Source organism: Dama dama, chromosome X (assembly GCF_033118175.1).
Source record: "Dama dama isolate Ldn47 chromosome X, ASM3311817v1, whole genome shotgun sequence".
NCBI classification, from domain to species: domain Eukaryota; kingdom Metazoa; phylum Chordata; class Mammalia; order Artiodactyla; family Cervidae; genus Dama; species Dama dama.
This window is the reverse complement of record NC_083714.1, coordinates 72,019,593-72,036,412: the sequence shown is the minus strand read 5'-3', so window position 1 is coordinate 72,036,412 and position 16,820 is coordinate 72,019,593.

The following is a 16,820-nucleotide window of genomic DNA, read 5'->3' as shown; positions in this document are numbered from 1 at the left end:
TGGAACTGTGTTCCCTCCCTGCTCTTTACCTGGGGTTCATACCCCATGTCAATACCCATGCTGCTGCTGCTAAGTCACTTCAGTCGTGTCTGACTATGTGAGACCCCACAGACGGCAGCCCACCAGGCTCCCCCGCCCCTGGGATTCTCCAGGCAAGAACACTGGAGTGGGCTGACATTTCCTTCTCCAATGCATGAAAGTGAAAAGTGAAAGTGAAGTCTCTCAGTCGTGTCCGACTCTTTGCGACCTCATGGACTGCAGCCCACCAGGCTCCTCTGCACATGGGATTTTTCAGGCAAGAGTTCTGGAGTGGGTTGCCATTGCCTTCTTTGGTCAATACCCATAGGCATCTATAAATAGTATCTTTATGTAATCTTATATTATTTAAGAATTTTCTGAAGTAAGGAAACTATAGGAGGAATCTAGCATCTCTAGCTGTCAGAATGAATAAAGAAAACCATCAAGTCCATAAGAGAAATGGAAATTCAGCCTTCAACACCAGGAAATTTATTATATATATATATATATATATATATATATATATATATTTTAAGTAGCTTTTGAAAAGCAAGTTACAAATCAAAAAATGACATCCTAAAATAACCACTTATACTACTGGCACACAGAGACACACATACAGAATATGTAAAGTGAGAGACTTTTTAAAAAGACACTCAAGCATGATAATTTTCTAAAATCAAACAGTAATGATAATAGATTATACTTATAGAGCATCTAATATATGTCAGGTATGTTTTAATACAGCTTTCCAGGTGACACAGAGGTAAAGAATATGCCTGCCAGTGCAGGAAATGCAAGAAACACAGGCTTGTTTCCTGGGTCTGGAAACTCCCCTGGGGAAGAGAATGGCAACCCTCTCCAGTATTCTTGCCTGGAAAATTCCGTGGATAGAAGGGCCTGGCAGGCTACAGTCCATGGGGTCTCAGAGAGTCAGACATAAATGTGCACATACAAAAGTTTTAATCATTTATTTCACATTTATTAATTCACTTAATCTTCACAACAAAACTATGAAATTGATACTATTATCAAGCCCTTTCTTAACTGAGAAAAAGCATGCCAAAAAAGTGGGACAGCATTCATGCTGGTAATCTGTTTCTTTATGCCATTTTCTTAAAAAAAAATATAATACCTAAAAAAATACATTGGCAAAAATTCAATAACAGAAACATTTTTCAATATTTATAGTAAATATCTGTAGAAGCCACTCTGGGTAAATTATTATAACTATATTCTATGTGTATCTTAAATAATGACTTAATATGAAGTAAAAGTCACTCAGTCATATATAACTCTTTGCCATCCCATGGAATTCTCCAGGCAAGAATTTTGGAGTGGATTGCCATTCCCTTCTCCAGAGGGTCTTCCCAACCCAAGGACTGAACCCTGGTCTCCTGTACTGCAGGCAGATTCTTTACCATCTGAGCCACCAGGGAAACCCATTGACTTGATGTATTCAGATAAATCATTAATCAGGAAAATTGTCTCAACTTCCACACTAAGGTAATCTCTAAACTGATCTCACTTTCTTAAAGTAAAAAAAATCATAAAGATTCTCTTTTTCTTTATAGAAAGGCCTTTACATTTTCTTTTTATTAATAGAAAGGCCTTTAAATTAAAGGTAACAATGTGGTTCATATGTCATTCAAGACATTTGAAGCTATTTATTTTTGTTTGTTTGCTTTGAGAATTCTAGCATATTTCAATGTTGGCAGAAGTACAAAAGCCCCATGATTTGACACTAAATTTACTTCAAATAGCAAATATGGCCTAGTCACACAAGCAAATAATTTATAAGATGATGCTATTTTAAAAGTGTTTATTTTCCCCACAAATAGGGTCAGTCAAAAGGTAATGGATTGAAAACACCAATCATCTTAATATAGGTCCAATTCAAGGTCAAAAAGGGTAAGAGTGTGAAGTATATTCTACTCTACATAAGAAGTCCCCAAACCCATAATAGCTCTGGTTGAGCTTTAGTAAGAACTGGTCAAATAAATGTTAAAACAGAAGTTAATATTGAATTAATAATACTAATTACACTAGAATGTATTCATCAAGCTCTTTTTTATGTGACAAGTTGTCTACTAAGTATTTTACATCAATTAACTCATTTAATCCTTATAAAAATACTATGTAGTAATTACCAGTATCATCCTCACATTAGAGATGAGAATAATCCTTAAAAAAGTCTGCTTATTGGCATAATGCATTGAAAGAATGCCCACTGTTTGTGAAATCTGAAATATGTTGCTTAGCCTGCTAAGACTTATGACACATCTCCAAGTCATTCATGTTCCCAAATGAAACATTTTAAATCAAAATTATGTAAATTCTCAGACCCAGTGAATCAATTCTGTGTCCTCACTCAGATCACCAAATTACTCACTCCACCCTGTACATGTGAAAGTGAAGTCGCTCAGTCGTGTCCAACTCTTTGCGACCCCATGGACTGTAGTCTACCAGGCTCCTCCATCCATGGGATTTTCCAGGCAAGAATACAGGAGTGGGTTGCCATTTCCTTCTCCAGGGGATCTTCCCGACCCAGGGATTGAACCCAGGTCTTCAGCATTGTAGGCAGACGCTTTACCATCTGAGCCACCAGGGAAGTCACCCTGTACATGAGTACATAATAATTCTGCACCCAGAGTAGATTCTGCAGTCACCTGCTTCACTGTTGACCTCATCAGTACTTAAGATGCTCTTGAACAACCACAGTTTCTATTGTGCTCATGATATATATCCCAATTTTCATGTTAATTTCCACTTCTACCACTCTGGGCCAGGTCTTTTATGGAATGGGCTCATAAATTATCTTCTTGCATCTAATCCCTTGGACAGAGGAGCCTGGCAGGATACAGCCTATAAGGTCAGGGAAGAGTCAGGCACAATTTAGCAGTTTAACAGAAGCAACAACAATCTAATCTCTTCCATTATATAAACTGTTCATTCAACGAATACTCGTTGAGAACTTACTTTATGGCAGGCATTTTAGATATAGTGGTGAACAAAAGAGATACTGATTTTTGCATAATTAACACATAAAATGGCTCCCCCTATTTTTGAAACAGTTTCAAACTCCAAAATTATGTACTTAAGGTACTTTAAGATATGGTTTGTAATTATTTGTGCATGTATCTCTTTCAATGCTATACAACATAAACTCTCTAATATAGTCAGAAACATCTCCACATTCTCCTTCAAATATAAACTATTCATTCTCAAATATATATCATTTCCTAAGTTATTTCCTTTATGTGAGTTTTCTTCATTGTCTTCTCCTTGATTACCAAGCACTACTCATCATTCTTTCAATAACAGATCAAATCTCTGCTCTGCCATAAAATTTTCCCTGATTCTTCGAGCTAATGTCTTTCTTCTCAGAACTGCTTGGAACTTAAAATTTACACCAGTGTTTCTAATTCTCAACTGTCAGGGACATCAAGGAATATTGATAGTACATCATAGCATCAGTCAGTCAGTCAGTTCAGTCACTCAGTCGTGTCCGACTCTTTGCGACCCCATGAATCGCAGCACGCCAAGACTCCATGTCCATCACCAACTCCCGGAGTTTACTCAAACTCATGCCTATCGAGTCGGTAATGCCTCAACCATCTCATCCTCTGTCATCCCCTTCTCCTCCTGCCCCCAATCCCTCCCAGCATCAGAGTCTTTTCCAAACAGTCAATTCTTCGCATGAGGTGGCTGAAGTATTGGAGTTTCAGCTTCAACATCAGTCCTTCCAATGAACACCCAGGACTGACCTCCTTCAGGATGGATTGGTTGGATCTCCTTGCAGTCCAAGGACTCTCAAGAGTCTTCTCCAATACCACAGTTCAAAAGCATCAATTCTTCGGAACTCAGCTTTCTTCACAGTCCAACTCTCACATCCATACCTGACCACTGGAAAAACTATAGCCTTGACTAGATGGACCTTTGTTGGCAAAGTAATGTCTCTGCTTTTTAATATGCTGTCTAGGTTAGTCATAACTTTCCTTCCAGGCAGTAAGTGTCTTTTCATTTCACGGCTGCAATCACCATCTGCAGTGATTTTGGAGCCCCCCAAAATAAAATCTGACACTGTTTCCACTGTTTGCCCATCTATTTCCCATTAAGTGATGGGACCAGATGCCATGATCTTAGTTTTCTGAATGCTGAGTGTTAAGCCAACATTTGCACTCTCCTCTTTCACTTTCATCAAGAGGCTCTTTAGTTCCTCTTCACTTTCTGCCATAAGGGTGGTGTCATCTGCATATCTGAGGTTATTGATATTTCTCCTGGGAATTTTGATTCCAGCTTGTGCTTCTTCCAGCCCAGTGTTTTTCATGATGTACTCTGCATATAAGTTAAATAAGCAGGGTGACAATATACAGCCTTGACGTACTCCTTTTCCTATTTGGAACCAGGCTGTTGTTCCATGTCCAGTTCTAACTGTTGCTTCCTGACGTGCATATAGGTTTCTCAAGAGGCAGGTCAGGTGGTCTGGTATTCCCATGTCTTTCAGAATTTTCCACAGTTTATTGTGATGCACACAGTCAAAGGCTTTAATATTCCTGAAGAGATCTCTAGTCTTTCCCACTCGGTTGTTTTCTTCTATTTCTTTGCATTGATCACTAAGGAAGGCTTTCTTATCTCTCCTTGCTATTCTTTGGAACTCTGCATTCAAATGGGAATATTTTTCTTTTTCTCTTTTGCTTTTCGCTTCTCTTTTTTTCACAGCTATTTCTAAGACCTCCTCAGACAGCCATTTTGCTTTTTTGCATTTCTTCTCCATGGGGAAGGTCTTGATCCCTGTCTCCTGTACAATGTCACGAGCCTCTATCCATAGTTCATCAGGCACTCTGTCTATCAGATCTAGTCCCTTAAATCTATTTCTCACTTCCACTGTATAATCATAAGGGATCAATGCAAAGAAATAGAGGAAAACAGCAGAATGGGAAAGACTAGATATTTCTTAAAGAAAATTAGAGGTACCAAGGGAACATTTCATGCAAAAATGGGCTCAATAAAGAACAGAAATGGCATGGACCTAACAGAAGCAGAAGATATTAAGAAGAAGTGGCTAGAATACACAGAAAAACTGTACAAAAATGATCTTCACCACCCAGATAGTCACAATGAAGTGATCACTCACCTAGAGCCAGACATCCTGAAATGTGCAGTCAAGTGGGCCTTAGAAAGCATCAGTATGAACAAAGTTAGTGGAAGTGATGGAATTCCAGATGAGCTATGTCAAATCCTAAAAGATGATGCTGTGAAACTGCTGCACTCAATATGCCAGCAAATTTGGAAAACTCAGCAGTGGTCACAGGACTGGAAAAGGTCAGTTTTCATTCTAACCGCAAAGAAAGGCAATGCCAAAGAATGCTCAAACTACCACACAATTGTATTCATCTCACATGCTAGTTAAATAGTGCTCAAAATTCTCCAAGTCAGGCTTCAGCAATACGTGAACCGTGAACTTCCAGATGTTCAAGCTGGTTTTAGAAAAGGTAGAGGAGCCAGAGATCAAAGTGCCAACATCCACTGGATCATCAAAAAAGCAAAAGAGGTCCAGAAAAACATCTATTTCTGCTTTATTGACTATGCCAAAGCCTTTGGCATCGTAGTATAGTTAACACCAAACTATGACTACAGCCCTTTTAAGTTAAAAGAGAAATTCTTATAAGATTGCATCCCATAGAAATATACACAAGCTACTGGTGAGGTTCTAGTTCTTGGTTGCAAGATATGTTAGTGTTTGTTCATTTAATTAAGATTATAAATATATATATATATGTGTGTGTATATATATATATGTATATATATAACATATAATTAGTATAGATATATATTACTTTTAAGTAGCAAATACTTCTTTTAAAATGTAATAAATGTCTTTAGGAAACAGAAAGAAGATACTAATGAATCTATTCCTTCTGTTCACTCCTTTTATTTTAACAAATAATAACCTGAAATAATAGGTGCCATATTGGAGAAGCAGAATTCAAAGATGGACCCTGGATTTTACTGCCCTCCATGTGCACACACTGCATAAAATCTGAGACTGTAAGTGTAAGGATATTTATTCTTAATGATTAGATTATATGACACAGTTAACTTTACGACAGGGAGATTATCAAGTTGAGCCTGACTTAATCACTTGAACCCTTTAAAAGAGAAGAGTTTTCTCTGTCTTTTTTCCCAGACAGAGAATGAAGTCAGAAGTTTGATTCATGAGAAAGATTCAACAATGCTGTTCCTGGAGGTGATGGACCTGAGAAGGAACATGAATAGCTTACTTAGCTGAGAACTGCACACAATGGAGAGCAGGGAAAGAAAATAGAGACCTCAGTCTACAACCCAAAGGAATTGCATTCTTCCAACAACCTAAATAAGCTTGAAAAAAAGATGGTTCCCCAGAACTTCCAGATTAGGACAGTGCCTCACCAACACCTTGATTTTAACCTGAGCAGAGAATCCAGACCTGCTAGGCCAGATTTTTAATTTATAGAATTTTGAGATAAAAAAAAAAAGAATGCTTTTTAAGTCCCTAAATTTGTGATAATTTCTTATGCAGCAATAGAAAACTAATACACAGTCTTTTGGAGGATAAAAATAAATCTGAAAACACGGGCTAACTTTTTCTAATGTTTGAAAAGCTAACATCTAAAAAAAAAACTTCTACTTTAATAATGTCTTGCTTTTAAAATATCTTCCAAACTGACACATTAATTTACATGATGTCTGAAATACTCTACTGTAAATTCTGTTCCTACAAGCTCTTTTATAATCTTTAATCTTTTCAAATCTATATAACTTCTGAATACATGCTGAAAATTCTGATTATTCACTTATAAATGCAGCAGGATAAGAAAAAGTGAAGCAATGGATATTACCAACATTATTCATATGATGTAAAGATAACTCAAAGCACTGAAATATTGTTCATTTTTAGGACTCATTTCACAGTTCATCCATTGTTATGTCAAATTTTATCTCTCCAAAAGACATGTTGTTGAAGCCATAAACCCCAATACTTCAGAATGTGAGTATATTTGGTAAGAGTTATTACAGTGTAACTAGCCAAGTCAAACTGTAGTAGGAGGGACCCTTAATCTAATGTGGCCAGACTCCTTATGAGAAGAATAGAGACAAATTCAGAAAGAAGATGGCCTCAGGAAAATGGAGGCAGAGATTAGATTTATGTCTCTACAAGCCAAGGAAACACTGGGGCTACCAGAAGACAGAATAGGCAGGGAAGGATCCTCACCTAGAGGCTTAGGAGGAGCTTGACCCTGCCAACATTTTAGTTTCAGACTTCTAGCCTCCATAACTGTGTTAAGCTATGTGCCATAGCTTTAAACCCCCCAGTTTGTAGTACTTTGTTATAGCAACATTAAGAAACTAATACAGATACTGGCACTGGCTTGAGGGATGTTACTGTAACAAACATCTAAAAACGTGGAGATAGTTTTGCGGTTGGGTAATGAGTACAGGCTAGGGAAAAAAAAAACAACCTTAATTGCTTTGGAGAGATTGTTAGCAGAGATTATGGACACTATAGGCATTTCTGGTGAGATCTCAGAGAGGAGAACTGTAAAATAAGCTTATATTGTTTTAGGGAATTATACAACGCATATAAATGTTATATATATATAGTTATATAGTTATATATATAGTTATATATAACTGTTATATTTTTATGATTATATTATATATAGTTATAGTTTTTGAGGGTTTTATGCTAACAGAAAAATTGCCAGTCTGAACTGAAATGAACAGACAAGCTGAATTGAGGGGAGAATGGCTCCAAAGTAAGAGCCATTGATTCAGAGGCTGGGGCTAATGGAACTTAATTAGGTCAAGAGTGTGGAAGACCCCCCCGCCCCGACCCCATGCAGATCCAGAGACTGAGCATCAAGTCACTGATAATATTGCTCAGGAGTTGAAATCTAATGTAATTTTTCCTGTTAGGGTTTGGACTTGTTTGGGACCCACAACCTCTTTTTTCTTCCAATTTCTCCATTTGGAAATGAGAATGTCTATTTTATGTCTGTACTGCCACTATATTTTGGAAGCATATAACTTGCTTTCTAGTTTTACAGGCCCACAGATAGAGAGGAATTTTGTTCCAGAATGAATCATATTCAGAGTCTAATTTATGTCTTATTTAGATGATTTATAAGGTAAAATTTGGAACTTTCTAAGTTGATGGTATTTAGATGAGATTTTGGACTTAGAGTTGACTCTAGGGTGGATTACAATTTTGAGGGATTTGGGCATGGGGTAAATATATCTTGTAGGTGGGAATGATTTGAATCTTAGTGGTACACAAGGTGAAACATTGTGGGTTGAATTGTGACCTTCCCAAAAGATATATTGAAGTCTCAGTCCCTAGTACCTCAGAATATGAATTTATTTGAAAATTAGACTCATTGAGGATTTTATTAGTTAGGGTAAAATGAGGTCATTCTTTTTTTTTTTTTTTTTTTACTACTCATTTTTAATTTGCATTGTACATTGTCAACTCTGATTGTTTGCATTTGTTTTTTGTTTTGTTTTGTTTGTTTGTTTTAGTAGAATAGGTCACTAATCCAGTATGACTGGTGTCCTTATAAGAAGGGGAGAAATAGAAACAAAAAAGACAGCCATGTGATGATAAAGACAAATTATATTTATGCTTCCACAAGCCACAAAACATTTTGTGTTACCAGAAACTGAAATAGGCAAAGAATGGTCTCCCCAGAGAGATTTTGTTGAGAGATGGTCTTGCCAACACCTTGATTTTAGACTTCTGACCTCCGGAACTGGAAAAAATAAACTGATGTTACTTTAAGCTGTTAGTTTGAGGTACTCTGTTATGGCAGCAGTAAGAAGCTAATGCATCATTATGCAAATAATCTATAAAGATAATATGCAAACTTTATAGTGATTTGACAATTGCTGACATGTATAGAATCCAAACCTTGTGAAATCATTCATATTTACTATCTTTTACTTACATTGCCCTTTGAAATTTACACCAGTTCGGAAATTAGATTATCTTGAATAAAGAGAAAGCAACATTATAATCTAATCTATTGCCATTTTACATGTACTAAAACAAGACGTGATGTTGTTGGATCATTAATAGATGAGTTCAATAAGGATTTTCAGAGTCTTCATTGTTCGAGGAAAGTAAAGTGAAAACATCTGCTGAGATACATATATTGTCATAAAATATGACATATACTTATGATGTCTTAACATTTCCTTTCTTATTAGTGTTGACTTCTAGGATGAAATCTATGACTATCACCATATATTATAATCTTGCATTACATTTTTAAAATTCAGGATCCAATTTCAACCAAATACATACTGACTTCAAGCAAAAATAAAGATGCAATTTATTATCTGCTCATAGTCTTTCCAAAAAGTATATAATGAAATATCTCAAAATCAAATGCCAAAATAATTAATGTTAGATGTCAATTAAGATATTGAAATTAGGCTTTACTTTATTAATTTATGGGTTAAGTTATATTTAGGAGTAGAAACTTTTAAATTTGAGACCTTATCAAAATAGTCCCTTATTCTTGGTTGCTATATAACTTTGTTCAATATAGATTATATGTAGATTACAGATAGATTTCATTTAGGATGTTTTGTTAAAGAATTTTATTTTTCTCTGAAAGTAAAATGAAATACATCAAAGGTAACTAGTTTATCATTAATACAACTGGTGATATACAATTTACATATCTGAAAAGCCAGTCACTTGCCTTCTCCATTGGTCAGTCATTATGCCTCATAATACTAGGAAGATAACCAGAAACCTTAGTTGTTCAAGAGATTTGGAATGTTGGGGCAGGGAAGCAAAAAGTTGGAAGGAAAATATTATTTGAGAGAATTCTTACTATAGGCCAAACTATCTAAATTAGTTAGGCATTATATCTCAAGTGATCTTCATAGTAATAAACATGAGGTATGATTAGGTATGAGGAAGTATCATCATCTTTGGCTCAAAAAAATAATTAGTCTGCTCATGATTATTCCACTATTATGTAGCTATGGTGGTGGTTTAGTTGCTAAACTTGACCAACTCTTGCAACCCCATGGACTATAGCTTGCCAGACTCCTCTGTCCATGGGATTTTCCAGGCAAGAATACTGGATTGGGTTGCCCATTTCCTTCTCCAGGGGAATCTTCCTGACCCAGGAACTGAACCAGCGTCTCCTGCTTTGCAGGTGGTCTCCTACTTTGCAAGCAGTCTCCTGCTTTGTAGATGAATTCTTCACCACTGAGCCACCAGAGATTCCCTGTATGATGTAGCAGAACTAGCATTTAAACCCTAGTTTGCATGCTACAGAAATATATTGAATACAATTTCCCAGCTATATTTCATAGTCTCTGATAAGACTCAACTTGGTACCTATGTACTTTGACATTAAAAAAATAACTTCTAGGCAAACATCAATCCCTAAATATAGTGCTATATACTATGACATATTGATACCTCCTAAGTGAACTTGAGTTCTAAATAAAGCTCTGAAACTCCTTAAAGGGGTCAATCAAACCAAATCTAGGAAAACAATGAATGTGATTCTTTGCAGTTTCAAAAGACATAGGAATATCATAGTCCAGGATTGTGATGTCAAAAGTGACATAAAATAAAATAGTGATTTATATGGGGCTCTTCCTGCTGCAGAGTGTGGTTTGTTATCATATTTCACAGATAATATTTAATTCTAATGTTAAACAAATTTTAAAGAGTTTGCATTTATTGCAACATAGTTAAATTTAAAAAGCTCTAAAATTCCTTAAAACCTTATGTTTTGTTTGCTCTATATATGTCATTTTTTATGTCTACAGAATATATGTCTACATCTCATATTTTACTTTATTTTCTGTTTTAGATATTCAATTTTGTGGGCTTTTGTTTCATATCTTTCATTTATGGCTAGCTGAAACAAAAGTGACCCTGTAAATGAGATGAAATATCACAAGTGTGTGCATCCTTGTAAGATATATTTAATAAATATGTAAATCAATCAATTTATCTCTCTCCTCAGGCAGAAAAGGTGTATGAATTCATAAGCAACACTTTAAATTCTACTGAGTGTACCAAAAGTCTTTTCAGGAAGAGAAAGTTTAAATTTTATGTTTTTCATATGGACATACAATATTGGTACCATCATATATAGTTACTTATTCCAAATTCAAAAACAGCAAGACAGATCCAAAACCCAGCATTATTTACTGTTTCCAGCCAAGTTCCATAAAGCAGAGACTGAGTGAATGCAATGAGATTCAGAATTATAATATGTCATTCTATTCTAGTCTAACAGATGAGGTAAACATGCTGCATGAACTCTCTTCATCTGATTCCTACAGGCAGAATGATCTTTGTCTAACCTGATACAACTGGCAGCCTTTCACACTTTGCATCATGTAAAGTAAGAAAATATGCACGATTGTTTGTGAAATTTCAAAGTAAACCAAACTAGATGAGTACAAAACATAGATGAAATATTTTTGTGACTATGTCTATAAGGTAACAGTGAAGCGAAAACCTAAAAGAAATAGATACAAATAAGTAAACATTTTAAACCCAATTCCATGAGTGTTTCAAACAATGATATTGATGTGGTACAGGTTATCCAGACACCCAGACATTTTTCTCAAGTCTTTTTTTTTTTCTTTTTTACTTTTCTTAGGTAAACATAGCACACATTTTATACAATAATCTGTATATTCTTAAGCCTCTTGATCTTCTAACTTTGATTTTTGCATAGTTTCAGGTAATTTAAATAATATAAGAACTTGTAAAATTAAGCTGAACAAAAAAGCAGGGAAAAGCTCTCATATGAAGTGACATTCTATAAAAGAAGAACATATGGATGGCCAAATTGGGTCAGAGTAATGTTCTATCCAATCAAATATTCTCAGAGAAAAGAATGTCTTAAATGTCACAGACAACTTCTTGGATACTACCTTTAAAATGTTAAGAAAAGCAATAATAATAATATTTTTCATCTTGAGAATGCTCTATAATTTGCAGTGTCTATTGACATACATACTCATCACAACTCTATGAGTTATTTTCCACAACTACAGAAGATTAAAAGGCAGATGATAGTTGTAATGGAAATAATTGCCATATTCTTTTATATCTGAGAAAACTAAAAGATCTTGCCTTAGATTTCCAAGGCTAAAAAAAGAAAGCTAGGCCCACTATCAAAATCTGGTGATTCATATATTTTATTTATTTATTCATTTATTTATTTATTTTTGATTCATATATATTTTAACTCTATATATTTGATGGGTTTGTTAATTCCCTTAAAAGTGCCCTTTAGGTCCATCATCCATAAAACTATAAAAATATTTATTTAAACTATATTATGTGTTCTTTTGTGCCATTTACTGAAACTAATAAAGCCCAGGTATTCTTAACTTAAGCTTGCTTTTCCAAATCAAATGAATATAAATTTTAGTACTCTCAAATGCTGTTGAAAAGTTTGCATTCGATTTTGTATGATTCTATAGATTTTAATCACAACTCTTTCTCAGATTTGTTTTTCTAAAATGGTTATAATCTAAGTCAATCACCAAAACCATTATATTGATTGTCTAATAAATACTTTCTTAAAATTTCCTTGAAAATACATTGATATCTTTTATTAAATCTAATGCCTGTATAGTTTAAGAAGCTAATTATTTTAACTGAACATTTTACTGCCTATTTTGGGATACAAATCTAGCCTCCAAGAGGCTGAATAGGAGTAATTTAATCCATGATAAATTATAATGCTGAAAACGATTGTGGATAAGTAATTGTAAAACTAAGCATATTAATTATTCAAATAGTTCTGTGAGGAATTTATAGCAAGTAATTAAAGCCTGTGTATAAATAAAAATATCTTACTATTTTCTCTGAATATTCATTGTACTATTTTCATAAGTAAACTATAGGGTGAAAGACTATCTGTTAATAGAGGTATTACTGTTGTAAGGTTTGGGGGTTGTTGTTCAGTCATTCAGTCATGTCTAATTCTTTGTGACCCTATGGACTGTATCCCACCAGGCGTCTCTGTCCATGGGATTCTCCAGGCAAGAATACTGGAGTGAACTGCCATGCCCTCCTCCAGGGTATCTTCCTGACCAGGGATGGAACCCACATATCTTATGTCTCCTGCATTGGCAGTCAGGTTCTTTACCACTAAACACATTTATTAATACCTTTGCCCACATCACAGCTCTCAGTTGGAAAAAAAATAATACCATTAAAACACTTAAAGTAGTAGAAGACAGTAGTTTTAATACTGGAAATATGTAACTGGTATAGTTGTTGATCTATTCTTGGGCTTCCCTGGTGGCTCAGCTGGTAAAGAATCCACCTGCAATGTGGGAGACCTGGATTTGATCCCTGGGTTGGGAAGATCCCCTGCAGAAGGGAAAGGCTACCCACTCCAGTATTCTGGCCTGGAGAATTCCATGGAATGTATAGTCCATGGGGTCACAAAGAGTCAGACATGACTGAGTGACTTTCACAGCTGCTGATAGTTGCTCTTGTCAAGAACTTCCTTTATTATAAGCAGTTTGCAAGTTCATAGAATGGTGTTACTTAAAAAATAGCTTTTTCTGGACTTTATTATGGCAAGTTCTTAAACACTGTCAGGAAATTGATCATTCATTACTTCATTATAAAAACAGTTATTTACATTTACCTATAATCAAATATGAGGCTATGAGCTTGAAAAACCTGTAGGGCAAAAAGATACATGTAATGTAATGCTATAATTCTGTAATAAATACTAAAATAGCATACTGTTTAAGAAAATACTATGGTAGCAGATATGTGTACACAAAGACATATAAAATAATGGCCATACAAGCACTATTTATCATTGAAAATGATTTTTAAAAAATCAAGTATCCATAAACAGTAGAGCAGAAAAGGAACTGAAAATGTATTTATACAATGGATTGCTATACAGTTATGAAAAATAACGTATACTGCTACACACAATGGTAGATTGAGGACAAATCTCACAAACATAATATTGAACCAAAAAATATCCAGACATAAAAGAACACACAAAATATAATGCCATTTGTACATTTTTAAATATGCAAAAATAATCGGGTAATAGAATCCAGAATTTTGGTTATCCTGAAGTTACACAGGGCAATAACTGGAGTGTGAGAAGGTAAAGGAAGCATAGCATAATTTTTGGAAGAGACTAGCATTCCCCCACTATTTATTTTTGGTGTTCTTGTCAAAAAATTAGTTGACTGTATATGCTCAGCTTTACTTTTAGCCTTTGATCCTCTTCTATTTTCTATGTATCTGTTTTAATGCCAGTACCAAACCATTCTGATTACTCATGCTTTGTAACATAATTTGAAAGCAGGAAGTGTGTTGCCTCCTAGCTTATTCTTCTTTCTCAAGATTGTTCTGGCTGTTTAGGGTCTTTTGCCATTATATATGGTTATATATGTATTTTAAAATCTTTTATTCTATTTCTGTGAAAAATGCCATTAAAATTTCAATAGGGATTGCACTACATCTCTATATTGCTTTCAGTAGTATGGTCATTTTAACATTAGTTATTTCAATCTGTGAATATGGACTATCTTTCCATTTATTTGTATCAGATTTAATTTCTTTCATCAATGCTTTATAGTTTTCAGTGTAGTGATTAGTTTTCCTTGATTTAATCAAGAAGTTTTCCTTGATTAGATTTATTCTTAATTAAAAAAAAAAACCTATAGTTATTCATACTATATTCTATATTGGAAATTTGCTGAGAGAGATTTCAGGCACTCTCAACACAAAAAAATTTGCAAATGTGTAAAAAGATACATTAATTAGCTTTACTGTAGTAATTAATTCACTATGTATATAAAAAAATCATGTTGTACTCCTTAAGCATATGTAGGTTTTTTTAATGAAATAAAATATGATACATGAATAAAAAAAGAGAGAGCAAAGAATTAAAAAAGAAAACCGGTGGAGAATATTCCAGGCAGAATAAACAACATCAATAAAGACATGGAGCTATGAAATGTTGCCATATGTTTGAAAATACTCGTTTCAAAGTATGAGTGCCAATTCAAAAAGCCATAGGGCTAAGATCAGGCTCTACCACTCTCAATAAGACTTTGAAAATTAATTTAACCTGTTTGCTAAGCATTTATCTCTCTTGTCTACAAAATGAAAATTACACTAGTAACTAGCTTTTTTGAGTATTTGAATCCAGATAGACTGTTTCAAGGGCTTTCCAGGTGGTGCTAGTTGTAAAGAATCCACTTGCTAATGCAGGAGACATAAAAGACATGGGTTTGATCCTTGGGTTGGGAAGATCCCCTGGAGGAGGTCATGACAATTCACTCCAGTATTCTTGCTTAGAGAATCTCATGGACAGAGAAGCCTGGCAGGCTACAGTCACAAACAGTCTGACAAGACTGAAGCAACTTAGCACACACACAGAGATTGTTTCAAAAGCCTAAGCTCTAACCTCCATACTATATGACCTATCCTTAGGTTATAGAGAGTCTTAATTCAATTGCTTAATTACAGCCATACCACTCTGAATATGCCCAATCTTGTGTTAAGTGTCTGTTTTAATACAATACCATACCATTTTGATTACAATGAACTTCATAACATAATTTGAATACTGTCAATTACTATCTTTTTCTGCTAAAATTCAAAGCTAAAGCTTCTGCTATAACTGCTCTAAGTTTACTATTACAATAACCCATGTAATCATTTATTCTATTGTCACAACATGTCTTAGCAAAGAAGCAGCAACCATCACACTAAATTTCCTTTTCCAGGAAGAAATACTTGAATTTCTCACATGTGCTTGTTTTCACAACTCTTACTTATCATCTTGGAGAGTCACAACAATCTCAGGGCTATAACGTTCCATTGCTATGTTGTGCTCAGTCGTGTCTGACTCTTTGCAACCCTTTGAAATGTAGCCTGCCAGCCTTCTCTGTCCCTGGGATTTTTATGGGCAAGAATACTGGAATGGGCTGCCATTTCATCCTCCAGGGGATCTTTCTGACCCAGGGATCAAACCTGCATCTCTGTATCTCCTGCATTGTAGGAAGATTCTTTACCTGCTGATTCATCAGAGAAGCCCAGTTAATTTCAAATCTCTGCACCAGCAGAACACTAACAACACTTGTTCAATGCTCAATCAAACTCCATTAGTGATTTTGTCAATGTACTTAGAAATAAGTATATGAACAAACAATACAGATGCAATATCTTGAAATAGTGAAGGTTAGCTAAATTTATAGAGTGATAGAAGTCCATTTTGTCAGCAGCTGCTTACAATTTAAAATATATGACTTGAAGTAAAATTTTGAAAACTCTTTTGTTGCAAATGTATAAACAAATATTTGTTAAAGTAGGAAAATAATATTAAGTAATACTTCCATTCATCAGAAAACAAAATATCCAACAAGTATATTATTATATAATGTGATCAAAGAGAAAGGGGGACAAAAGAAAAAAAAAATCACAAGTCTTATAAAGACTGAAGAAATATTCATCCTTTAAAGAACTTTGTGAAAACAGTAAGGAATACTGTCTTTTTGTTTGTTTTCACCTAGAAGAACCTGGAGGTAGAGTAGAAATGACTGAAATCTTTCAAAAATCTGACCATTTTTGACCTAGTGTTTGGAACAGCTATGCAAGGACATGATGAAGGACTGAACGTAGCTGTCAGAGAAACAGAGGAGTGGAAAACGATTGCAATTTTTGGAATGAACAGCTGGAAAGATGAAATTGCTATGCATGAGATAAAACTTGCAGA